The following is a 27232-nucleotide window of genomic DNA, read 5'->3' as shown; positions in this document are numbered from 1 at the left end:
TTGAGCCTGGAGAAGGCTGCATGGAGACCTCATAGCAGCCTTCCAGTATCTGAAGGGGGCTTATAGGGATGCTGGGGATGGACTCTTCATTAGGGACTGTAGTGATAGGACAAGGGGTAATGGGTTAAAACTTAAACAGGGGAAGTTTAGGTTGGATATAAAGAGGAAGTTCTTTACTGTGAGGGTGGTGAGGCACTGGAATATGCTGTCCAAGAAAGTTGTGAATGCTCCATCCCTGATAGTGTTCAAGGGCAGGTTGGACGAAGCCTTGGGTGAGATGTTTTAGTGTGAGGTATCCCTGCCCATGGCAGGGGGGTTGGAACTTGATGATCTTAAGGTCCTTTTCAACCCTAACTATTCTATGATTCTATTATTCTATGATTCTAATTGCATAGAACTCATTGAGGCAATTCAGACCTCTTGTAGCCTGCTCTTTTCTCAGCAGCTGATACCAAAAAGGTAGATGGGAGTGGATTTCATGAATCACAGGGATTGTGCCAGTTTGGCTGTATCTTTCTGTATTGGCTCACATGCAACAGGGCTAATTCTTCCCAGAAATGTCCAAACTACTTTGTAGGAGCAGTACTGTTTGTCTGGGTAAATCTTATGCAGTAAGGGTAGTATTAGGCGTACTGCACACATGTAAGTTAAAGTGATGTGGCAGAGGAATTCCTGATACTATTCTCCCTTGCACTGGTGGTTGTTTGACCAGAAAAGTTGAAAATGTTTCTTGGGTGATTAAAGGACAGTGGTCATTTCTGTCTGTAGATTTCTCAAAGAGCAAGTGACGGTTGCTTGACTTTAACTCTCTGTACTGTGATATTCTTCTCTGAAAAACTAAAATAATAGTATCTTTCTACTATCTCTCAGGGTTGTCATCATCATTTTGAAGTCCAGTTTAGAAAAAGGCTTCAAACCTCATCTGGCTCTTCCTGAACATTTCTCTGTTTTAGCCATTGTGGTTTTCTACTTAAAATGAGCTGTTTTCTTCCTCTAGTTTATCTTTCTAGATGGGCAAAAGGAGGAAATTACTGTTTGTGTGTACTTTAGAAGTAGCAGAAGTGTCTTATCTACAAAATGTTGTCTCTATTGCAGAGAATATTTTTTTCCCTGTGTAATACTAGCTGCCGTATGAAATAATATCAGTTTTGAAATGACCCTTTTAATATGACTAAATCCAGATAGTGACTTCAGACACCATATTTTAAGGGAAGAGAACACCATATCTGGAGTATTTCCAATCTTTTGTAAGTGTGGAAGCAACTAGTATCTTCAGTGGACTTCCCTGTGCATTCTTCTTCTTTTGGGTTTCACAAAAAACTTCTATAAAAATTATTTTGCTTTCTCTTAACTAAAAGTCTGTTTTGGTTTCTTCAGGTGAATTGAAGTGGAACGACAATAGCAGGGGAGTATCTGCTGGCAGCTCATAAAGCAGATTATGTTTGTAACCTGCTTCTGTCTGATGTTTGCCTTCTTTGTAAGCACAGATATGATCAATCTATTCCACCATGTCAAAGCAAAGCTTTAGTGATAGCAGCAACTAAAATGTGATAAGGAAAAAAACAGGAGAATATAGGAAGTCACTGACTGTATAATAAATGTCTAAAAGGCTTAGGTATGTTCAAATCATTTCCACTAATAAAGATCCTAACTGCTTCTCCCTAATACAGGTGATTCACTGCCACTCGACTTTTCGGCACCATTAATGCCCAGTTTAAAACATCCTAGAGATGGATTACTGTACTAAATACTTTACAGTACTGGGTTTATGGTCAGCATTTAGTAGAAAGCTTCTTTCTCCTATAAATCATGCTATGAATGTTGATTGTTGTACCTTCTACTTACCTAAAGGTTTGATGAGGCTTTGAAAAACTAAAACGTACTGGTGCTGTTTTGATGGAAAGATCCTTTCCCAGAAACTAATCTGAGGAACAACTCTAATATATGCCAATTCAGTGTTTATATAGTTAAGAATGACTTTATAACAAACTGCTGCCAGTCCAGACGAATTTATTACATGCTATACAAGTGTTAAACTGCCTTAAATCAATAGTTAAGAAGACAGGAGAGTGTTTGGGTGTAATAAGTCATCATTTTAATGAAATATAGATTATTCCAAGACTATTAAAGAAGTGGGTGGTGTCAGGAAAATTGTTCACTTTTTCAATGCTAAACAAAACCATCTATTTTAATGGACTAAAATCAATAAACAGCTGAGACCTGACGTGTAGCTTGAATGCCTAAGTAAATGTATAATTAGAAGTGCCCATTGACAAGTACATGGGTTACTGCTTGCATGTCCTGGTTGTAAATCTGATTAAAGGAAATGTTTCAGGGGAAGCTGGAAGACAGGAAGAAGCAGAAAAAAAAGTTTTAAGTTGACACTTGTTTTGCTTGACAGACACTTTCCATTCGTTTTTCAGTATGTATTTTTCACACTGCATAGGTATCGGGGGTTGTGGATAATTCAGGAGTGGGGAAACTATTGCAATTTAGGAATTGAATTGAAGGAAACTTTGGGAGCCCCAAGAAAGCAGTAATTTAGAAAGTTGCCTCAGGTTACAAATAATTGGTTTTCTGTAACAAGCACAGTTTCACTTAATGTTTTCAGGACTCTTTTAAAAAAAGACAAAAAAGTCCCATAGCAGAGCTGCAAACTCATCTCCCATGAGCAAAAAAATTCAAGTCCATTCTACATAAGGATGAAACCAAAGCCCCTTACTCTTTGAAAATACCTGTTCTTTTGACAAGAACTCAACTAGCCATAGTGCTAAAGCAGGCTGGAAAACCCAGGGTGAAGTCTCTGTTCTAAAAACAGCCCTTATATATAGGGAGATTTGTGGTGAAGGCATCTAAGCACTTTGATATTTTATATTTTCAATTTAATTTCTCTGGCTTTTTATCTTTATAGAATAATCAAAAATTCACTTAGGTAAAGAGAGAATTATGTTATAATACAGAATTTGGGCCATTCAGTTAGAATGCAGGAGACTTTGATCTGAGTTATATTAAGCCACAACTTGAAATGAGGTCTCTCATGGCTGAATGTATTGGCGCTTGGGCAGTTAGTTAATCATAAGACTTCATTGCTTTGATGATTTCTATCATGAGGCTGAGAAAATTCCCAGCTTTTTCCAGTGTTGGCTGCTCTTCATCAAATTTCTACTTGGAAAAACCTGAATTTTTCTGTGAAAGCTGAACTCCATATTTCTCATCTTAGTCTACTTATGCTTCACTAAATCACATCCCATCCTTTTTCTTTCACCACCAGCTTCTGTGGATACTGTCTGATAGTAAAGCATGTTTCATGAGTAAGTTTCAGAGTCTCTGTCACTGGGCAGACAGCAACTCCTGAAGGTACACAGCTGAAAAACTCCTAAAAAGAAGGCATTAAGGAAACATTCAAACTTAGCCCATCAATTTATGTTCTTAATGCAATAGGGCATTAACTAAGGAATTGTGTTAGGTTCTGTTTGGAGCTCATTGTCTGTGAACACAGTTCAAAAGAAATCCCTGACTTAAAGGCAAAACCACTGAATTTTGAGACAACTGTTAATGTTGGCAGCTAGAGGTACCTATCTTGCAATTCCCTTGCTTAAATATAGACACGTAGTGCTATTTAGTATGTCCTAAAATACTCCACCCCACCACCCAGTCACAAATGAATAATGATACTTAATAGGAAGAGTATTCCTAGTGCAACCAGTGAGTGGATATTGTAACGCTGTTTTTGTAAGTAAACGTGGAAAGGTCTCTCTGTAAAGTCCAACTGGCATGTGTAAGACATCACTTTCACAGAATCACAGAATCCCAAGGGTTGGAAGGGACCTCAAGAGATCATCTGGTCCAACCCCCCTGCAAGAGCAGGGTAACCTAGAGTACCTCACACAGGAACTTGTCCAGGCGGGTCTTGAATATCTCCAATGTGGGAGACTCCACAACCCCCCTGGGCAACCTGTTCCTGTCACTCTCACAGTAAAGAAGTTCTTCCTGATGTTAATGTGGAACCTTCTATGCTCCAGTTTACACCCATTGCCCCTTGTCCTATCACTGGATATCACTGAAAAAAAGCCTAGCTCCACCCTCCTGACTCCCATCCGTTACATATTTGTAAACACTGATGAGGTCACCCCTCAGTCTCCTCTTCTCCAAGCTGAAGAGACCCAGCTCCTTCAGCCTCTCCTCATAAGGGAGGTGTTCCACTCCCTTAATCATCTTTGTGGCTCTGTGCTGGACTCTTTCAAGCAGTTCCCTGTCCTTCTTGAACTGAGGGGCCCAGAACTGGATGCAATATTCCAGATGTGGCCTAACCAAGGCAGAATAGAGGGGGAGGAGAACCTCTCTTGACCTACTAACCACACCCTTTCTAATGCACCCCAGGATGCCATTTGCCCTCTTGGCCACAAGGGCACATTGCTGGCTCATGTTCATCCTCCTATCCACCAGGACCCCCAGGTCCCTTTCCCCTTCGCTACTTTCCAGCAGGTCAGTCCCCAACCTGTACTGGTACATGGGGTTGTTCTTCCCCAGATGCAAGACTCTACACTTGCCCTTGTTGAATTTCATCAAATTTCTCCCCACCCAACTCTCCAGCCTGTCCAGGTCTCGCTGAATGGCAGCACAGCCTTCTGGTGTGTCAGCCACTCCTCCCAGTTTAGTGTCATCAGCGAACTTGCTGAGAGTACACTCGGTTCCCTCATCCAGGTCGTTGATGAAAATATTAAACAGCACTGGTCCCAGCACCGACCCCTGAGGGACTCCACTAGTCACAGACCTCCAGCTAGACTCTGCACCATTGACCACAACTCTCTGCCTTCTTCCTTCCAACCAGTTCTTGATCCACCTCACTACCTGATCGTCAAACCCACACTTCCTTAGCTTATCTATGAGAATGCTGTGGGAGACAGTATCAAATGCCTTACTGAAATCAAGAAAAACCACATCTACTGCTCTACCATCATCCCTCCACCTAGTCACTTCCTCATAGAAGGCTATAAGGTTGGTCAAACATGACTTCCCCCTCATAAAACCATGTTGGCTGTTCTTAATAACGCCCTCATCCTTGATATGCCTAGAAATGGAGTCAAGAATAAGTTGTTCCATCACCTTTCCAGGGACGGAGGTAAGGCTGACCGGTCTATAATTACCCGGGTCCTCCTTCTTGCCCTTCTTATAGACTGGTGTGACATTTGCCATCCTCCAATCCTCAGGCACCTCTCCCGTTTCCCACGACTTACCAAAGATGATGGAGAGTGGCCTAGCAATGACCTCCGCCAGCTCCCTCAGCACCCGTGGGTGCATTCCATCCGGACCCATCGATTTATAGATGTCCAGATTGCATAGCTGATCCCTAACCCAATCCTCATCTACCAAAGCAAACTCCTCCTTTGTCCTGACTCCTTCTGGGGCAATAGGAATCTGGGGCCCCCGGGGAGAGTCTGCAGGAGTAAAGACAGAGGCAAAGAAGGCATTCAGCACCTTTGCCTTCTTTATATTCTCTGTCTGCAGGGCACCCAACTTGTTCAGCAGTGGGCCTATATTGCCTCTTGTGTTAGTTTTATTAGCTATGTATTTGAAGAAGCCCTTTCTATTGTCCTTAACCTGACTAGCAAGATTAAGTTCCAAGGAGGCCTTAGCTGTCCTAATTGCCTCCCTACATCCTCTAACAACTGTTCTTTAAATGAGTAGTTCCAGAAAAGTCAAGAAGACATCAGCTTCCATAACATTCTTTGTGCTTTTTCAGTTAGTGCTGAAATGAATATAAAGCAGGATGGAAACACATAGCCAAACAGCTCTTTTCTTTCTTCTTTCTATTTATTCCTTTCCATAATGTATCACTATATTTTTAAACAAGCCCAGCAGGTCAGAAGAGCCTAAACCATTTTCAAATACGATTATTTGTCCCTGCATTACAGCATGTAACTTTTATATGATTTCTCCCCGGGCTTAATCATGCTTCTTTCTGAAAGGTGAGTTAAAGAACCTTTGGAAGGAATCCTAATGACTGTCTTAAGTAAATGCTTTATACAGAGATGTGTGCAGATAGATTTTCTTTCTTCTTTACCTGTAACTCTTGAGACATCCTTATCCTACAACATGGATTTCCCCCCCCCCCCCCTTCTGATACACATTTTTTCTCTTATTAAAGGCATTTCACTTACATCTGATTGACTTCACCAATAATGTCATGTTGAAAAAAGAAAAATAACAAAAATACATGGCTCAAATTTCATATGCCGGTAGGTACAGATTGAATACAGGAGTCAAAGTTGTGCTAGGTGTTTATGTAAAGAGTAAAGATAGAACTTCTTCCACGATCTTCCATTCTCAAACACCAAACAAAAACTTTTGTTAGAGGACAAAGCTGATATTAAGTGTATACACAGCCAGCTGGGAAAGGTAACTGAAGAACCCTGGTGTCCTTTCAGCTGCAAGAAGATAATCTGCTGCAGGGTATGCGAGCAGAAATTTGTTCTTTGAAAATGACATCTTCTCCCTGTGTGTTTTCTTGCAGAAGCTCTGTGCTCTGAACCAAACCGTATCAGATGTTTTGAATAAGAATGAACTGATTAGGGAAGTCACTTCTTCCTTATTCCTCTGCTTTGCTGGAGAAAATGAGGGCAAATTCTTGTCTTACAGTTGTCATTAATTACTAGTTTCTTCACAGAGTTCTAAGAATAATATTCCTTTGTCCAGAAGAACAGTATTTTGGCAACTTGCTGTTCTTTCTTTTCATGTGTTTGAAACAGCATGTTTTACTTCAGTTACCTGAGATGAAATATGAAGTTAAAACTGCAAAGGACATAACTTTAACGAGTATTTTCCCTTTTCATTGTCTGTGCATCACATACTTCCAATTTACTTAAAAAGTAAAACAGACCACAGAAACAAAAATAATTCTTTTTTCCTTCTGTACAGCTTTTTCTTTTTTAATCCTCACCTCCAGTCTTGTATCACAGTGTGGAGTAAAAATCATGTAAAGGAACATGATGGAATTTGGGAACTGATGCACTGAATCAGCACTAGAAAAACCCTTCTGGTTCCAAACAAAACAGGGTTTATTCATATGTTTAGACCCACAGATCTGGAGTCATATGTTCTTGCTGCATATTTTCTGTTGCTTTCTTAGCCTGTGTCTTGTAGGTACTCAACTGAAGATGTAAGAAATTGTTTTTCATCCCTTTTCTTACAATGGTGTTCAAAGGCAGATGAATTGTTTCATTTCAGGTAAGAGCTAGCCTGAACTCCCAGATTAATCTTGAATCAAATCTGAAGTAAGCCTTCTCACAACAGTTGGAATAGATATTTTTAGTCCTTGACTGTTTCTGCTGTTTTGTAACCTGAAGATCAAGCAGGGAACTAGCCATTTATTCTCCAAATGGTCTGTCCTACTGAGCTAGATGCAACTCCTTACACAATAAAGTACTTCTTTCTGTGTTCAAGGATAATGTATTGTCTAATAGTCTTTCCTCAAGGCAAAGATAATAAAATAAAGACACACAAAACTGATGAAGAAAGCCTTGGTTGTTTAATAGAATCATAGAATAGTTTAGGTTGAAAGGGACATTTAATGGTCATCTAGTCCAGCTCCACTGAAATGTGCAAGGACATCTTCAATTAGATCAGGTTGCCCAGAACAACATCCAGCCTGGCCTTGGAAAGTGTCCAGAGATAGGACATCTACAGCCTCTCTGGGAAACCTGTTCCAATGTTTCACAACCATCATTGTAAAAAATTCCTTCCTTATGTTCAATCCAATCTACCCTATTTTAGTTTATTCACCCCTTATCCTATCACGACAGGCTCTACTAAATAGTCTGTCCCCATCTTCATGATAAGCCCACTTCAAGTACTGAAAGGCTGCGATAAGGTCTTCCTAGAGCCTTTTTGTCTCCAGGCTGAACACTCCCAACTCTTTCAGCTTTCCTCATGTGAGAGGTGCTTCAGCCCTCTGATCATTTTTGCTGCCCTTCTCTGACCCTCTCCAGGAGGTCCATGTCTTTCCTGTGCGTAGGACTCAGAGCTGGACACAGTATTCGAGGTGGGGTCTCACAAGAATGAAGTAATGAGGCAGAAACACCTCCCTCAACTGCTATGCTTCTATCTCCAGCAGTCATGATTCACTGTGAAAGCAGGACAAGGACTACTGCTGTTCCTTACTCATACAATGATAAATACTGACTCTTGAATGCAGTGCAGTGTGTAATGGCTCTACTTTTATCATATCTTAACTGTTGCACTGCTGCTTTGGGCCACTGTAAGCATGAAACTTTGGTTTCACCAGGGCTAAATCCCCTTTCCATTAGAAAATGAACAAATAAAATAAATAGCAAAAAATAAAGAAAACAAACAGGTATCCATGCCTCCTCCCTATAACAAAGAAGGACCCTTTCACTCTGCCTTCCCTGATTATTGTTCCTTTGAGAAAGCTTAGTTCAGACTAGAAAATACCTTGTTAAGTAGATATCCTTGTGGGTTGTTCAACATTAAAGGCTGTGATTTTGTGACAAACAGGAGCAGATAGAAATGAGGGAAACTTGAAGCTTGTATAGAAATAAGTATATCCTTTTTCAGTTTAAAGCCATTACCCCTTGTCCTGTTTTCTTCAAGTCGTGCCTCAAGAGGTCCTTGAATCCAAGGTTGTATCCTTACAAAATTAAATGCATCTGCCATCTTGTCTTTCTTTCTGCATATTGTTCTGCTCTGTAAGTTCATCAGTAACAGATCTGAGCTCTCTTCCTATCAGCACTCTCCCCAGATGTCTATGAGACTCTCAGCATCTCACGAAAGGTTGATATCTGCCTAAGGAAGACCCCTACAGATTTCACCGTGTTTCAGTAGGTTTTGGAACATGCAGACAAAGTGCAGCGTTAGATTTTACACCATAGCTTTTGGTGCCAGAATAGCGCTTCAATTAACTCTTCTAAAATAGCAGGACATGAGTCCATTCTATCTGGTTTAGTTGTTAGGCTTACTTTTTAGCAATGCATTGCTATATGTGATGAATGAGCATGTTAAAAAGAGATAGATTTTCAGATAAGACTGCATTTTAGCTCCCAGTATGAGGGAAGATAATTTAAATTCCGTGATGCATGAATCAGTGCACGAGAAGCATACAAATGAAGAGAAAATTGGGTCAATTTCCCACCCTCAGACCAAGTTAAGCAGTCAGAGATGTATGTGAACAAATTGTTTAGTAACATTCATCGGTCTGAAGGGCCTGCTTCATCATTTCATTGTGCCATCTTTGTCCTGGGACATCTGCTGAAACTGCAGTTCTGCCGCAAAAGCTTATAAAGCACAATGTGAGAGAGAAAGAAGAAGAGGAAGCAGAAAATGAGAATTTCCTAGGCTAAAAAGTGTACATATAACATGTTAAGAACCACACAGGTAAGTCCTAATTCCTCACAGTGTGGTTGGAAAGCAGATGCAGGCTCCACAAAATAGGTAAATGATACTGATTTGAAACACTGTTTTGCATTTTGCAGAGAAGTGTGCTCCAGACTGTACCTGTTTTAAGGAGTAAATAGCCTACATACACCTCTGGCTGGGGAACCACTGAATGACAGGAGAAAATAGAACAAGATCCAATTTTTCAGTTCTCTAAAAATAGCATTTTTTAATTAAATAAATCTAAAAGTAATATCATTTTTCAGATATTCTCAACGTTGGCTGAAATAATTTAGAGGGGAAGGGAGGGGAGAGGAGGAAGGAGGAAAGGGAAGGGAAGGGAAAGGGAAGCATAAAGGAAAAAGGAGGGAAAGGGAAAAGAGAAGAGACAGGAAAGGAGAAGAGAGATGTTTGACCTTCAAAAGGCCTCATCTTAGGGATCCAGAATAACAGGGCATTTCATCTTACCTGTGCACAGACAGTAAATCAACTCTTATTTTATTGTCTTTTGGACCTTGGTGGCAACTGAATGTAAATCCGTATTACTCTCATTCTTTACTAAAGTAACCTTCATGGTGCAAAGAATGACTGGTTCCACACATATTTTCTGTCCATATATGGATGTCAGTACATTAATTAATTGATTTTTAATAAAATGCACCAGCTATTCAGAGGCTTCAGAACTTGGATCCACTTCACTGACATTATCTTTGGCCTTGAGCACAAAAATTCCTCTAGATTCAAATATAGTCAAATAAGATAACGGACATTTGTCTTGTTTAATAGGATTAAAATACATATTTTGAATGTTCTCTCTTTGGCAGGGTGGGATTTTCACTGGTAAGAAGTTAGTTATTGATACAAGCAAAACACTATTCTATTTACTTTAAACTTTCAAGCCCTTTTGTTTTCTTTGCTTAAGAGTTCTGACACCGTAGTAGGAAAATAACCAGCACTGAATGATATTTTCCAAAAGCACAAGACCAGTAGAAAAATAGCATTGAAATAGGTATTTATTATTTATTATTTATTTATTAGATTGTCTCCATTTTGTATATGGCAGACAACACAGATGTTTTTGTACAGAGCCTAGCACACAAAGATCTTCATCTTGTTTACAGTTGCCATTTAATCAATAATGCATGGGTATAATAATGTTCTACAGCTCAGTTTAACCTTTTACAATCTCAATTTGTGCAGAACTAAAATTAATTGAACTACTCATTATTAATGTTATCTATAATCTCATTGCCTTTCTCTTTAGCAAATTTTAAGTGAACCTGCCTTATTTTCTTTCAATAAATTATTAGAATACAAGAGTAATTTAGCAGGATCATGTTTATCCTAATTTGCATATCAGAGTATTTACTGTTCATGTTGTGGTTTTAGTTGCTAGTTGCATGAATTTTTCTCTGCCTTTTGACTGCATAACTGAAATTCATGAAACAGAATAATAACAAATAAATACATTACAAATAATGTGTATTGGGCGCACATTTTGGCACAGTGCAATAACATGCTAAAATGTATTAAGTTTCAAGTCTCTGGACTTGCTAATAATAAATCAAGTGTCTTGATTACGACAAAAAGCTAATCACCAACAACAGACAAATATAATAAAATACCTAAACTATGAAATGCTTTAATTTCTTAAAATGTGTGCTACTTTTTATGCTTTGAAATATTTTAATATAGAGAAATACAAGCCATGAGTAGCATTTGTAAATATTTGAATTCCACTAAGTCTATAAATTTAATCACCTTTCAGCAGTGCATGTTAACATTAACACATTAAATATGTTATGACAAAGCCTGTCTTCTCAAGAGTAGCCATTTCCAGATAACTGTTCACATAGCCTGTGTTAGAAACAACTGCCTTAGCAGATGGGAATATCAATCTGCAAATTCCTGTTTCTCTACTGACTACAATAAAGGTTTCAGCTAAATACCTCAGATACAGATGTCTGCAGTCAGGTAGATGTCTAAATATAGGACATATGAATCTTACTGCTTTTGTTCTGGAAAATCATTTCACATGGTATCATCATGTGAAATGATCATTTCACATTTCACATTTCGCAGGACTGGTATTTGTTCTGTTATGAGACAAGCAATTCAACAACAGACTTTGATGACTCTAAAGGATCATTATCAGAATGAAGCAGGAGCTGGGCTCCACAGTCCTTAGAAATTGAAGGACTGGCAAGCTTGCAAATTTGCTGACAATCTGTAGACTTAACCCCGAGTGTTAAGAGCATTCTCAAGGTGATTTTCTGTGTGTGAATGGGATAAGCAATGAGGATTTGCAAGAAGTATTGAATGCAAGGGAATAATAGGAAAAAAAAAGGCACAAGAAAGTTCTTCTGAACAAATTCATTGCTCTGAGTGCCCTGTTTCACCGACAGTAGGAATATGGGATTGATGGGGAGCCAGACATATATATGAGGCAAGTTGTGCCCTTTCTGTGCTTCTGCTGACATTTTGACTCATAGGTAGCCTACAGGGATCTATCTTCTGTGCCATTGCTGGGAAGAGTTAGGAAATTATATCTGCAACAGAACTGGCAGAGTGGAAGTCTTTCGAAAGAGTGGGAAAGATCCTTAATTTTCATGGAGAAATTTTCTTAAGCAAACTTTGCAACTTACATTTGAATTACGTTTTGATAAAAATAAGTTATGAGGTTTCTCTCTGATGTTTGCCTGCTTGTGAAATATGATTTTTGGGTACCTCCAACTTCTCAGAAGTATTCTGTACCTTTCCAAGGTATGAGCTATATGATTAAGACAAACAGGTTTGCCTTTAACATTTGCTAACTCAGCACAAGAGGATTCATTTTCCAGGGAATCTTAAACTCTTGTCTATAATTACAGTATGCTGGTCATGTTCTCATAAGTCATTTCAAAGAATGGAAACACTTTTTAACTCTCTGAATCCCCCCTGCTGTCCCTACACTATTCAGCAGCAGTCCAGCTCTCAGGAAACAGCAATAAAAATTATCTCAGTAACTGCATTTCTTAATGTTGCTTAAGTTATGGATAGCAGCATTGTAATCACAACCACTTTCTGCTATGAGTAACTAAATGTAAGTTAAAATACCTTAAATAAAAGAGTTTTTAATTTAAGTTACTTTTAACTTATGAGAAATTGAAAAAATAACCTGAAACAACAACAACCAAAAACAGGAAATAAAAATAACAGCAATCCAATAACAAGCTTTGACAGAGGCACTTTAAAGCCTCCTTTGCATGCCTCTCAGGACTAATTTTAGTGCAGATTTCTCCCCTGAGAGGTGAAATATGCTGGAGTACAACATGTACCTTATTTCGACATTGTGTCAAGGTTTGTAATTTAGTGTGTCACAGACAATTGAAGAAAATTGGTAGATTGTAATTAATTTTATTTAAGGAGAGTTTAATATGGTGATCTGTGAATAACAGAATTTTATAAATGGTTAAATAGCATGACCCTAACATGGTCTTGTAAAAAACCAATGTAAATATCAGAGAATAAAACAAAAATCAATGAATGATCTTACAGCAAGTTAATTTATGAATACCAAGTATCTTAAATATAGAATTAAATACTATTATTTCTCTTTGTAGACCAATGTTAGTTTGTATCTCTTCTCCCACAGTATAAACTACTTGCTGTTTATAGGGGAAAACTATTACTGTTTGAAACTGCAATAACATTTCAACATACCAATGTAATCACTGCAAGAAAATGTTAAGGCAGTCCCTTGTAAGGGCTTTACAAACAGATCTAAACAACGTCTCTTGAAGTTCTCATGATGTTTCCATCTGAACTGGTATGCTGCTACTTTCTGAACTGCTGCAGTCTAACAAATGATTTTAAGGAATTGAAGAATACTGAGGAACAGGGCAGAAAGCAAGATCCTTCCCCAGCTTTACAATCTTCTTATCGTCAATCCTTCATTAGCTAAAAAGGGACATAGGCTGCCTTGTTAATGCCTTCAGTTCCTGGGGAGTGATCTGCACTGACAAATGCCACAGCACTGCAATTCTCCTTAGCTTAGTACTTGCACTGTCTTTTTCTTTCTGCTGAAATGTTCTCAGTGAAGCTCTAAAACATGGATTTTTAGTTAGTCTTTTAATTCAGTAAATTTTCTGGAATACTGATTTGGCTTCACTGACTTTTAACAGGAGTGAAATTCTATTTCTAATAAGTTTGGACACCCTTTATTATTAATCTAAAAGTTTCCCTATACTCAGTATATACTTTCCAATTTTACATGATCCTTACAGAGTGCATTTGCATCTATGTGGCAGGAGACATGGGCATGATACAGGTCTCTGCTTTTCAACTCATGAGGAAGACCTATGAAAGCAAAAGGTTCCAGCACTTACATGATTCAGGTGGGAATGAATTGTTAAATTGAGAAATGCAAGCAATAGAATACCAGCTTAGATTTCCCAAGGACCTTAAGCTTTCCAGTCTTGCCATTGTTGATTTAAAATGACAAATACAGTGCAGAAACTTTTGAGAAAGGAATTACTATCTTCTGCTGCATTCCTATTGTTTAATGCTGATACTCCTGGATCTCAGAATGGGTAATGTCAAAAGCAAAGGTAGAAGGAAAAAAGTATGAAAGAAATACCCTCAGCTATATAGAACAGATACCATTTAAGGAGCAGTATAGACTTCAGCTTGGAAGGGGCAAATGAGAACTGTGAATGTTACAAAAAAAGTGTATGCTGTATAGTGTGACTATGAGATTACCAAACCAAACTGTGAACATGACAGGAAACCTTTTCAAAGAAAATAATTAACTGCAGAGCTCATTGTAAGAGTCTGCAGAGGCAAACATTATAAATTCAAGAAGTGATTAAGCACTTTCATGAAGGAAATGTCCATGAAAAGATAGGCAGCACAAAGCAATGAATATACAGGCAAAGAAAATTGAGGCTGTTCAGCCTGGAGTAGAAGAGCTGTGTGGAGACCTACTGGAAAGGGTCCTGCAGAGCATCTTCCTAATGAGGAGAGACTGCGGGAGCTGGGCCTGTATAGTCTGGAGAAGAGCAGACTGAGAGGGGATCCCATCAATGCATATGAATATCTCAAAGCTGGGTGCCAGGAGGATGGGGCCAGACTCCTTTCAGTGGTGTCCAGCAACAGGACAAGGAGCAATGGCTGTAAACTGAAACACAACCAGTTTCACCTCAACATGAAGAACTTTTTTATGTTGAGGGTGGCAGAGCACTGGAACAGGCTGCCCAGGGGGGTTGTGGAGTCTTTCTCTCTGGACATTTGAAACCTGCCCCAACACATTCCTGTTTCTGTTCTAGGTGGCTGTGCCTTGACAGGGCGGTTGGATTAGATGATTTCCAGAGGTCTGTTTCAACCCTAGCTGGGGATGTATGACCTCATAGCAGACTTCCAGTACCTGAAGGGGGCCTACAAGGATGCTGGAGAGGGACTCTTCATCAGGGATTGTAGTGATAACACAAGAGGTAATGGGTTTAAACTTAAACAGGGGAGATTTAGGTTAGATATAAGGAAGAAGTTCTTTACTGTGAGGGTGCTGAGGCACTGAAACAGGTTGCACAGAGAAGCGGTGAATACTCCATCCCTGGCAGTGTTCAAGACCAGGCTGGACAGGACTTAGAGCAACCTGGAACTCCTATGGCAGGGCAGTTGGAACTTCTTTAAAGATGCTGACAGACAGGAACAACGTTCCCTCATTCAGTATCTATTTTCTGAAAACAAGTTGTCTAGGACAATAGGAAAGCTGCCTCTCATTGACTCTCTGGATGTTGTGGAAACCTGAGATCTGAAGCAAGAAGAAATGCCATTCACCACCAAGCTATAGGCTGTTTTGTTGTGGAAGAGATTAAATGAGCCTACTTTTCCTCCAAGTTTCTCTACTTAGGCATTCTCCTATACCTTCTGTACTCAGAGCAGAGTCTTACCCACAGTCTTAAGCTAATAGTCCAGTGGTCAAGCTGCTGATCACGTGGAGCTTGCTATGCCTATTTTCAAGCATTGCTGATATATTTTAGTCAACAGCTGATTAATGTTAAGTGAGCTATCATTAATTTGAACACAGGATAGAATCCCTTAAATGTGTTGATTAAGATACTCTTGGTGAAAGGTTTGAGTTGAATATTCTCAGAAGGAGAAAGATGCTCTGAATGCTTGGAAACTCAGCTGGCTACTATCAGAAAGCCTTTCTGGGTTCTGAAACCTGATAAGAAGATGCTTCCTGTTTTCATACTTAGATGACAAAAACTGGAAACTTCCTGGAATGTGTTTGATTAGCCTGAACATCACCTCCCTTGTGATAAACTAAAATAATAAATTCCTGTTATGATATTCTGCTATCAGTATAGGAGAGGAAATTGCAGCTATTTCAACTTCTTAAGATATGACCTAGTTCATAATTATTAGAAGAAAAAATAGCAGTCTCACTAGTTCTGCTTTCTGACAGTACTGAAGAGCCTTCCCTACAGATTTTATGGATTCAGTGAATCTGTTTTATCTCAGACTTGCAGTACATTCATACCACTATAAAAGCAATGTTTTCAGTACATCTGTTATATACCTATTTACCTGCAATGCAAAAGAAGATCATAAAAATATACTGTATTTCCAGAAATTCTGCGTAATTTCTGGCAACTTTTCCTTTAATTTTAATTCCATTTCATTTTGTTGTATCTGTGGGGGAAGGATGTGCTTTTTCTTCAGATGCTCTTTCAGTTTAATTTAGGGCATAGTGGAGGAAAAATTCATCCATTAAAAAAAATCCCCACAACCCTGATCTAATTGTTTTTGTCCAGCTCTACTACTGATATTGACTATTGTGAATACCAGACATAATTATGACTCTAATTAAAATTTTAAATAAATAAGCACTCTCTATAAAAAAGTCATTATAATAATGTGATTTTAGTGAAGCAGGGCAAATACACAGAGCACCAAGTCTTTGCATGAATTATACATGAGACTTTATGGATGACTTACCCTAATTTGAAGAACCCAGGAGAATAAAGGAGAATAAAGAAAAAGACTGTAACTAGATTTCTGGGGGAGAAAAACAAGAAGTTTCAGATTGGTGATCACTCTTTTTAACACTGACATTCCTACTTTGTAACTATATGCTGAAAAAATGCCTCATAACAAAAGCTGTTTTTTCCCCTTACATGTTAAATAAACTTTGGTTTCTTATCTCACTTAATGCTTTTATTTTTATTTCTGTATATTTATTCCCAACACTTTGTAATTTGCTTTGAGGAAAAGCCATTCTTTTTAATGGAACTCTGAAAAGGCGTTGTGCAAATAAGAAATAAAATGTTTAAAAGCATGAACACTGAAGGTAAACACAAGAGACATGTACAGATCTAAAAACTGTAGATCAAGCAAGAGAAATCATGTTGACAGTTGCTTCACTGATGGATATTTTGCCTTCAAAATGCAAACCATTAAGGACCACATATCCCAAATGCCAGCTTCTTCAGGTTAAGTTTGTGCTTCTGTTTTCTAGCTCAGATTTCACCTCTATTAGATGCAAAGTCAACATCCTCCACTTTTTCACAGGGTTATTTGTCCATCCCTTATTTGAGAGATGTCCAGGAAAATAACACATGGGTTGTTCTTATGAGAACTCTCCCTTTCCCCTGCAAGTAGAGGGAGTGTTGAGTGTGGTCTTCCAAGAAATGCTAAAATCCCTTTTGTAAGGCATTTTAGCTTTCATCATTCTCTCATTTCCATCCTCTTCAGGCTGGGTAGTCTCTGGTGAGGATTCCAGCAGGAAAGTGACCCCAGTGCTTGCACTACAGAGAACTGCAGTTGAATCCATAGCTTATTTACAGCCATGTGAGAGACCTAGAGACAAAAAGGGGTGTCTAACAGTCCCTTGTAGAAGATCTTTTGTGAAGAGCTAATGATTTCAAGCAGAACCTGAACATAGGTCATGGCTATGCAGACGCCATAGGGTTAAGTGGCTGCTGTTATAACCTCATAGCACTGGTATGCATACTTGACTCTTGAGTAACTTGAAGGTAGGTGTCAAGTAGACCTGTGTGCATGCTGGTAACCCCATATCCAACTGTCTCAATGCCTTGGCACACTAAGTGCTGTCTGCCTGCCTTCTTCCTGTGACACAAGGTATAGTTTATGATCATGATTGCAGCAAAACTGCTGTACAAGTGAGCAGCTGTCCCAGCCTATGTTGAACCTCAGCACTGGGTTTCTGCACAGCATAACACATAACCTGACAAAAGTCCATCCGATGTTAACCGTGTGAAGGGTTCCTTAAGGGACATAAACTTACATTATCTCCTGTATCTTGTTTTAAATTTACATTCTTGATTGTATATCAGTGTCAAGCAGCTTTATTCCAACTCAGAGTCTACACCAGTACACGATAACATCTCGAGCAGTACAAAAGCTTAGACAAACTAACTTGCAAAGAGTTTTGTGAAGTTTTGTAGAGAGAAATATAGTGGGTCCATACTGCCAATTTAATTTACTGACTAAACACTGATCACCATGGAAAATTAGACCTCCTAGCTCTGATACAGATATAAATTACTTGATGTCAAACAGAATGAGCAAAGCCAGCTATGGGAAAAGCTAAGGAAGACTTGAAAGTGGATTTGAGGCATCTGGGTGCGAAAAGAGTTTTCAGTGGGACACATTGGTCCAGAAAGCAGATTGTGAGACATGAATGTGTAAGATCGTGATGTGATCTTGTTACTATAAACAATTTGTGTGAGTTCTGAAAAACAGATTTTCCAATTTGTATTATACAGTGAATAACCTAAATAAGTGACAAAAGGACGTTGTCATTTCAGAAAGAAAACTGCTAGGATCCTGAAGTGATAAAAATTGCCAAAGTTTGTTTCCTCATGGAGAAAATGCCTTGTAAAAGGTTTGTATTTCAGTTAAAGAAATGAAACCCAGCAATTAAAGCCAGTTTCTTTCAGTCTTCACTTTGACATCTTGGCTGCAAGGGGGAATCTAAACAAAACTACTATTTTCTTGTTTCTGCAACTTGCTCAGTAAATGAAAATACAAACTAAAGGAGGAAAGTGGTTATTTTTGCATGATACCTGGTGTTTATGCTCTTTGAGAAGCTCACAACACTGATGAGAAGAAGGGAAAGCAAATAGAAACTGTTTCCTAGTGGACAGCACTAGAAGGCAGCTCTTCTGGACACTAATAATAAATCTCTCAGGCATGTCTGTTCACAGGCATTGAAAGAAAACCTTAAAAGTGACAAAACAGACATCTCCCACTCCAAGTAGTCATGCATCAAGCAGAGATCAGAGAGGATGAACATAGTCAAAACTCTGGAAGATATTGGGTGGGAAATAAATAAAGCATGTCAAATATTTATCTAGCATAAAATCACATGGATCTTAAAGTATTAGTATTGCCGAGCTTTAAAAAGAAACAGAAATGAAGAATGGGGAAATAAAGCTAAAACCTTGTCAACAGCTAGTTGGAGGAAGTACAGGAATAGATTAGTAGAGAGGGAAGAAAGATGTTGTAAAAAGTGGCAGATTAAAATATGTGTCATTCTTCAGAGGTTACGATCTTGAAGGGAGTCATCACTATGAGGGACTTCAAATTTTCAGTCAAAAGAAAAACACGAGAATTTGTTGCGATTTCTTTCAGAGTAATTCTTAATATAATGACCCCTAAAAACTCTCTGTTACAGACAAATAATACTCTGACAATTACTGAGTATAAAAATGCAATGTCTATTGTCACTCTAGCAAGTAACTAAAAAGGGGAATGACAAAGCAAAAGAGAGAAGCACAGTTTTGATACTGATTTAAAATATACTTACCTTTAATCCATCTAAGTATACCTAAAGATGATTGAAACACTTTTAGGTGAGAGAAATAAGGTCCTGACATGCCCCTTAGACCTTTATTTTGAAATGAAGAGCACTAAAAAAACCCACTAGACATATATGTTTCAATAGTAATAAACATGTGTATATAGTGATTTTAGGATAAAATTTTACATTATTTTTTTTTGCCTAGTTCATTACTTTTCTACATCAGTTTACAAGCTGCTGAAAAGAATGAATCATTTGAGCCTTTCAGACAAATATTGATCTCCATAATGATGTATGGCCCATCTTTTCAGACTTTTGGATTCAGAAAGTACCAGAAATTATATAGTAATTATTCTATGGAAAGCTTGTGTTGACTGTTCACGTTCTTGGTATTGGGCTTATTCTCACACCATCTCTATAAATGAACTTCTGTTTCTTACAGAAGCTGATGTGCAATAGGGGTAGAATTCATCTTACCTATCTTGTAGGTGGATTCTGTGTAGGCTTTTACATCTGAGCAAATTGTCAAGACACACTAGATTCCATGGTCAGTGAAGAAGAATAATTGTAGAGAATCATCCAATCTGTTGAAGATGTCTGTCTCTGAATGAGACGGATCACATTGAATAAGTGCTATGTCATACCGACTACCTGTCAAGGGGGGAATAAAAAAAGCTAGTTCAGATGTAGATATCAACACTGTAAATAACTCAAGTTAGAAGAATATTAGTCCACCCTTGATGCCTATGGTGGAGGGAGTGGACCATGAAAGAGCTCTCACCATGGGGAGTGTCACATGGTGTAACATGCACAACATGAAACACTTCTGAATGGAGGACCTGTTTCCTGCAGGGTAAACAGCACTGGTTTTGTTTAAGTCATGATCCACAGCACAGACTCTCTGTTCCTGCTCCAGAGGATTCGAAGTGACAGCTGATACATCACAAAATGTTTTCATTCACCCCAGAGCTCCAAAAAATTCCAGTGAGGAATGGAAACCCTACTGACTTACTTACAAAATATTTACAGGAGTTAAAATTATATACCTCTGATAGAGAAAAGTCATCTCTTTTTCTGCTATTTTTCATACTGAGCTAGAGAAATTTTCTACTTAATTGCCACATTACTTAAACATACTTCATAAGTTTTGGATGTTCGAAGAAGTACGTGTTGATCTGTGGTTCTGCAGCTCATAATTCTAATGCCAAAAATTATGGAAAATTATTTTTTATTTCTGTAGCTAAAGTATGTCTATTATAACACAGTAGCAAATGCTTAGCATATTTCCCAGTGTCACTTCCATCACCATGTAAAAATATTTACTGTAATTCACTACGTTTTTACCTTTCACACTGATAGTGAGAATTTGCTGGCATATCAGTGAATTGCATACTTCACAATTCATTTAAGCAAAAACCTGAAAATGATGATAATAGCAAAATGAAACCATTTTATATTTCCATAGGGCATCATCACCCTTCAAAACAACAGTATCTTTGGACTCAGAAGAAGAGTATGGGGTGCTCTCTCTCTTTTTTTTTAATAGACAATTTAATGTATAATGAGGACTCAGTGAGGTTCTCTTCCTCTGTGCTAGATACTCTTTGCTCTTCAGTTCTTGTATAATTTCTGCTGAGCCTGATTTGCATCTCTTATATAGGCAAAATCGAAACTACGTAAGGTCACTTTCTGCAGGTGTTGTAGGTGACATGTAAGAAAACCTTGGCATCTGCTTTGCATGCCTTTTTTGCATCCCCATGCATTCCTTTTGCAAGTCAAATTCTCAACCTCAGAGGCAAGTATCATTAAGTTCTTATATCAGATGTATAATGTAAAACTTCCTAAGCTTAGGCAACCCAAAACTTCATCCAAATGCTGCATGCATATCTAGCTTCTAAAATACATTTTTCATTATAGCCTTATTCAGCAGTCAGGGCTATATTTATTCTATCATTTATTAAAGATGAGCAGACATGGAATGGTTGGAATGGAGATACAGATTTAGATTATTAAAAGCAATTCTGCAGTGAAGTCAAATCTTCACACCAAAAATTTTGAACTGAATTATGTTCTGTCATTAAATAGGTCTAAAACTTCTGATCCTCCATCCTCCTGTTTTGTTCTTCACGAAGCCTAGAGATGGGAGAGCCAGGTCTGCTGTGGAACCTGCTGGAATTGGCTACATTGGACACAGGGGAAGCTCCTAGCATGTTCTCACAGAAGCCAGACATTTAGCAATCCTGCTATCAAAACCTTGCCACATAAACCCAATACTTTTACATAATTTACTTTTTTTCAGTCAAAGTATTATAAATAAAAACCTAATTGAATAAATTCTGTGTCAAGGCTAGAATGAGTGACACTGATATGTTTATATTTATGCAATGAGTGAGGAGTATAACAGGAAATAAGAGCAAAATAAGCACAAAAGGATTCCTCCAAACTTAAAAACATCTTACATTTTGATATTCAAATGAAGTACCAGCAGTATATTGTCCCCAGAATGAATAGACACCTCATTTTGACTCCTCAAATTAAGCAAAATATATTTATTACTATACTTGCAACGATGAATTAGTTAAGAATCAAGCCTAATTTTACATGACTGCATCCTGCCACATCATTACCAAACTGTCCTGTAGTAAATAAACATGTAGAATGGAGGAAAAGTGGGTGAGGAAACTGCCCTTGTCCAAGCTGCTATTTCCCTTTGCCTCAGTGAAGTCATGTTTACTACAGTGCAAAGGTTTCATGGGGGATGCTTTGAAGCAGGAAGGATGCCTCTTTTCCTCATCAGCTTAGCCCAAAGTAAAGAACAAAAAGATTAAGGTTCTTTTCACTGAGGCATTGCTGAAGAGCTAAAAACAGTGAGTCAAATAAAGTGATCCCAGAGAAGGGTGTTATGTTAATTCAAACTCAGTTCATTTCACCAGCATGACAATTATTTTCCCATTTTATTTCATTGTTTTATTTTTACTCTTCCTGAAAAAAAAGTTGAACTCCCTGCTGGTAGTTTTTCATGTCATGAATAAATATTTTTATTGCTATTAGTTAACCATTAATGTTCAAAGCACAGCAGATGATACAAAAATGTGGAGAAATAATCCTGCTTAAAAGAGCTTAAAGAATTATTTGTACATTTAGGAATCCAGCAGATGCTTCAGTCTAAATAAGGATTTCTCACTGCCAGAAATAGAGAGTATTTATAATAGTTTAAAATACCACTGATTTCCCTTTACTGCCAGTTGCAGAAGGTTCATGTAAACCATTTAACTGTTTAACCTACCAGGTCAACCTGTCCCTTCCGAACTATTTGTTCTGGGAAGGAATATTAGATTTTACCAAATGACTTGTTATCAGTTGCTTTATAAAACAAAGCAAAACTCATGAAGGGGGAAACATGCAAGTTTAGTCTTGAGCGCATTAATAGTAAAAGCAAGTGGAGGGGGACTGGAATTTCTTTAGACAATTTATTCCTTACACACATTAACAGAAAGTGTGCTGTTCCACCCCTTGTTTTCTTTTCTTTTTTTCCTTTTTTTTTCCCTAGTTTCCACAAGTATCTAACTTTATGTCTTTCAACCTCATTAAACGTGGATTTGAGCTGAGTGTCTTGAGGAATACAGCAGCTTGGAATTAATGATGGCATATTGCTTAAAAAAGAAAGAAGACACACTGTTAATGATGACATATTGCAAACGAGCAGCAGTTCACAAGACGGTTGGAAGCTTCTAAGATTTGAAAGGGGCAAGTTCAGTTCTGCATAGGTGCACTCTAAACTGCTCTGTGCAGCTTCTCTTCTGTTATTGTCATACCTGATTGCATCATTACTTTTGTGATGCTGCAGTTCAGCGTCTAACAGGGCATTGAGATAATTAGCAAGAATTGCAAACAAATATATCTTGCTCCATTTCTCTCCAACTGATGTAGAAGAGTTTGGAGGATGTGAAAGAAGGGGAAAAAAATAAAAATATTTAGCATTTACCTAAATATTTTCATACTACCTATGGTTCTTTAAGGATTCTAAATATTGTGTAAAGAGTAAGGAATGGGTATGTTATATGGTATATTATGTTAAGTGAGGAGAAATAAAAACAATATTTAATCCTACTATATTTAAAGAAGCATGTTTTGTTGCTCATTAAAATTAGTAAAAAATAATGATTACTTTTGAGTAGCTACTTTCTCAGCATAGAAAGCATTTTGAGATAGGAATAATTTTTTGCCCCATCCCGGTAAGTGCGAAAGGGAGAAATGTAGTAAAATCTCATATGTTTCTGCAGGATATTTTGATATTTGAAGGTCTTCAGACTTTCAAAATCTACTTTTTCAACAGCAGTCTGTGTTATCTACTAATTTTATGAGTTGAATAAGTTGCTTTACCAGGTTGAATGACCATCAGAGTATCTTTTGAGGTTTTGCTTCTCTCTGTGCTGGAGAAAAGAGAGTCATGTAAGTTCTTGACTAAGGATGCCTTTTCCTTTCGTATGGGAACAGCTGTTAAAATTAAGGGAAGTGGTTGAGTGTCTGCATTTTTCTGTCTTTTTTCACCCCAGATGATATTGTCAGGATACTGCATTATATTCTGTGGCTTAATCATATGAGCATCTGTTATGTCAGGGACCTCTATACTGCCTGCTATTATATGATATAGACATGTTGAAAGAAATCTTTAAACACTGTCCAGGTCTGCAAAAGATCCTCAGTTTTATTTTTGACATAGATATGTGTGCATCTTAACATTTTCTCCTTTGAGCATATCCAAATGCTCTGAACTGAAAGAATGGAAGAGCTCAGAATATATCTCATTTTCAATGCACAATCCCTACAAGTCATAAAAGTTCAATTTCTTCCTGAGTCCCTTGATAGGTTTAACCAGTTATGATCTCTGATTTAACAATGCAAACTGTCAAAGTTGAGATGTTTATGGATGTAACAGAACAACAGGCTTCTTACTTTCACTGTATTGTTCTTACTAACATGATCCCTAGAGTAAGAGAATGAGGAAACAGTAGAGATTACTTTTTCTTTGGAACGGTTTGGAGATGCAATTCAGTGATGTCTTTAGATAAAATATAAAAACTGTCTTCAAAGGTGGAAAGACACAAAGACTGACATCCCATGACAGCTCTCTTAAGCACTAAAGTAGGATACCACATTTCCCACTGCAGTCTTTCTGGTTCACTCATCATTACAGTCTTACTGTAAGAGGTGAGTGGTTGCAACTTGTTTTCAACTTGCTGGATGAATGTTCTGTAAATTGTTATAAGAAATACATTATCACCTTAAAAGTGGTGTTACCACCCTGGCCTGAAGACAATATGAATACTCTGCTAATATAATATACAAGACCCTTGAAAGCCAAAAAAAATCCAAAAGCCTGAATGATTTGGTTCACTAAATGTAACAAGAATAAATACCCCCTAATATCTTTTGATGAGGAGCTGAAACTACACCTATGCTACTAAATTAAGCTGGGCAAAGGAATTCAGCTAGACACTGAGTCTTGATCACCTACATAGTTAAATAGCAAGAATGTTCTTTGCATGGTTTTGATCTTTGCCAACAGTCTCCTAAATCTCTTTTCAAAGTATAGTTAATAGCTCAGCACAGAAAAGAGATCTTTTCAGAGAGTTATTTACTTTATCTATGGCCCCACACTGAGGCTAACTTTAATATTGTATATGATTAAAATTAACATTGTGTAGCATTGTATACACAAACTAAGCTCCAGAGGAGCAGTTTTGCCCATGTTTCATAGCACATATACACAGCACAGGAAAAATAAAATGGAAGACTGTATTAGTCCAGACAGAAAAGATCATGTAAGGCTTAAGGAAAATAAGAATTTGAGGCAGAAAAGGAATCATTAAGTATATAAGGAAAATGAAAAGGAAGCTGGAAAGTCTAAAGAGAGCAGTATGTGGCAGAAAAGAAGTGGGAGGCAATGTGAACACCCAAATTAGCAGCGTAGGACAAAACCAGTGAGAGGCCTGAAAGGGAGCTTGAGCTTTATTTCAAAGGTTCCATGTACCTTTTGTATCGTTGGAACATGATTTTTGTTTCACAGCTACCATTTTGCTTGGCTAACAGAAACATAATTAAATCAAAACAACCAAAGCAGGAAAGAAAGGAATCGAAAGCCTGAGATTTTAAAATAACAGATTCCTTTTTCCAGGACTAATTTTCCTATTTATGAACAATTCTTTCCTGAGTTAATAGCCTGTGATTACTGAAAGTATAGTGTTGCCCTGTTAATGAAAAGGGCTAGCACCCTCAGCTAAAATCCACCCACTCTGTCAAATGCACACACCTCAAATTCCCTTTCCCAGGTTCCCATTTCCCTGTTAAAAGGCCATTAGTGCACAGTGAGAATGGCAGTCTAGCTGAGAGTGGAGAATAGAAGCAATTATTACAATTGCAAACATTTTAGGCCTCAAGGTTTTTCATGTGATATCAAGCGTTGGTTGAGAGATTAAGGGGGAATTATGTAAAGGTGGGATTTGGCTGAACATCATGAAAAATGAACAAGATTTTCCAGCTCAGAGAATATTGCCCTTAGGGACATGGAAGGAATCCCATTGTTAGGAACATCTTAATCTAGAGAGAGACATTTTTTGTCCTGCATATTAAACATTTTGACAAATATAATAAAACATAATGTCTCCTTCCTGCTCATTGCTTTACTTTGCGTAAGATCATCCAAGTAAAATTCCAAGTCCTGCTTCAAACCCTGGCTGCATTGATGGCACTGGAACTTCCTCTGAGGCATTGGTGTGCCTTGGGCCACCTACAACAGCTAACAAGTTATAAATCACAGGTATGTATTATTGCATGCACCACCCTGTCTAGTACAATTGTACTACTATTTTGTACACTAGCAATAGTGCAAAATGGCATTAGAAACAGCAATGGATAGGAACAGCAGCTTTGTCACTGTCACCTATCATGCTCTGAAGGGAATGATTTGTATTGTGTACCCTAATTACTCTTTCCCCCTCCTTGTTTCTGTGTGAAGTTAAAACTCTTACCTGTGTCTATATTTATGTCAAGATCTGGAATATAGAAGAGAAAAAGTCTGCGAAAATCCAGATAGAAGGGACAAACTGTGTTTGTTTGAAAGGGTCTGATGATATTTTTTGTTATTAGGAACAACAGTAGTTTCCACTGGCCTCACTATGGGCACAAATATGCTTCTTTGTGTCGTTCTCTGCCTCTTCTCTTCCTTCATTCATATGCATGAGCAGTACCTTAAGTGATCCGTATTCATATTTTATTGAGTACTTCCTATCACAGACAGCATGTCTGCATCTACAATCCTATTGCATCGGTCCTACTGTGAAGACATTTTCTCTCTTTTAAAAATATAATACAAATCACTGTCAGCTTACCTTCAATCACAAATTATGCAAGTGTGCCCTGATATGACTGGAAATAATCCTGGAGGATTCACTGAACAAATTGCTGCACTTTCTTACCCTTCTAAGTTCATCTCTTCAGGCCTCACAGAGTTTATTTACCCCATGTAGTCCCACCCCCTATGCAGCTAGACCTAAGAAACTAGTCTTTCCTTGCTCCCATCACTGGTGTTGCTCTGTCTGTCTTCTAACATGAGTGGCACTGTGTTAGCAGGAGCGTCGGCTCAGCTGCAATGGAGCTGTGACATCAGAACTAGGAAAAATCTGCCTCAAAGCTCTGATCCCAGCATGTTCAAAGGAACTCTCAAGGACTTACACTAGCAGCTTGAAATGATCTATGCTGTGCTTGAGGGGCAGAGGTAGTTCGTTATGAATCCTCAGTGAGTTCATCTAGATACTCATGAATCACGTTGGACAGCCAGAGTCTTTTCCTTGTGAGCAGTTCTGCTTTAATCTTAATCCTGGCCTTCCACCTATTCCATGAAGAGCACTCAACAGTGTAGATAGCATTAACTGCCTTGGTGGCAGATGTGTATCAAGAAATAGTGGTTTAACTGAGAAAAGGACTGGTTCTTAGCTTCAGGTGGTGTTGAGAACTGAGAACTGGCAAAACCAA

This window comes from Neopsephotus bourkii, unplaced genomic scaffold (assembly GCF_033783945.1).
Source record: "Neopsephotus bourkii isolate Nb327-2 ecotype Australia unplaced genomic scaffold, CSIRO-AGI_Nbou_v1 NB_1637, whole genome shotgun sequence".
NCBI classification, from domain to species: domain Eukaryota; kingdom Metazoa; phylum Chordata; class Aves; order Psittaciformes; family Psittacidae; genus Neopsephotus; species Neopsephotus bourkii.
Note: the sequence above shows the minus strand (reverse complement) of the source record.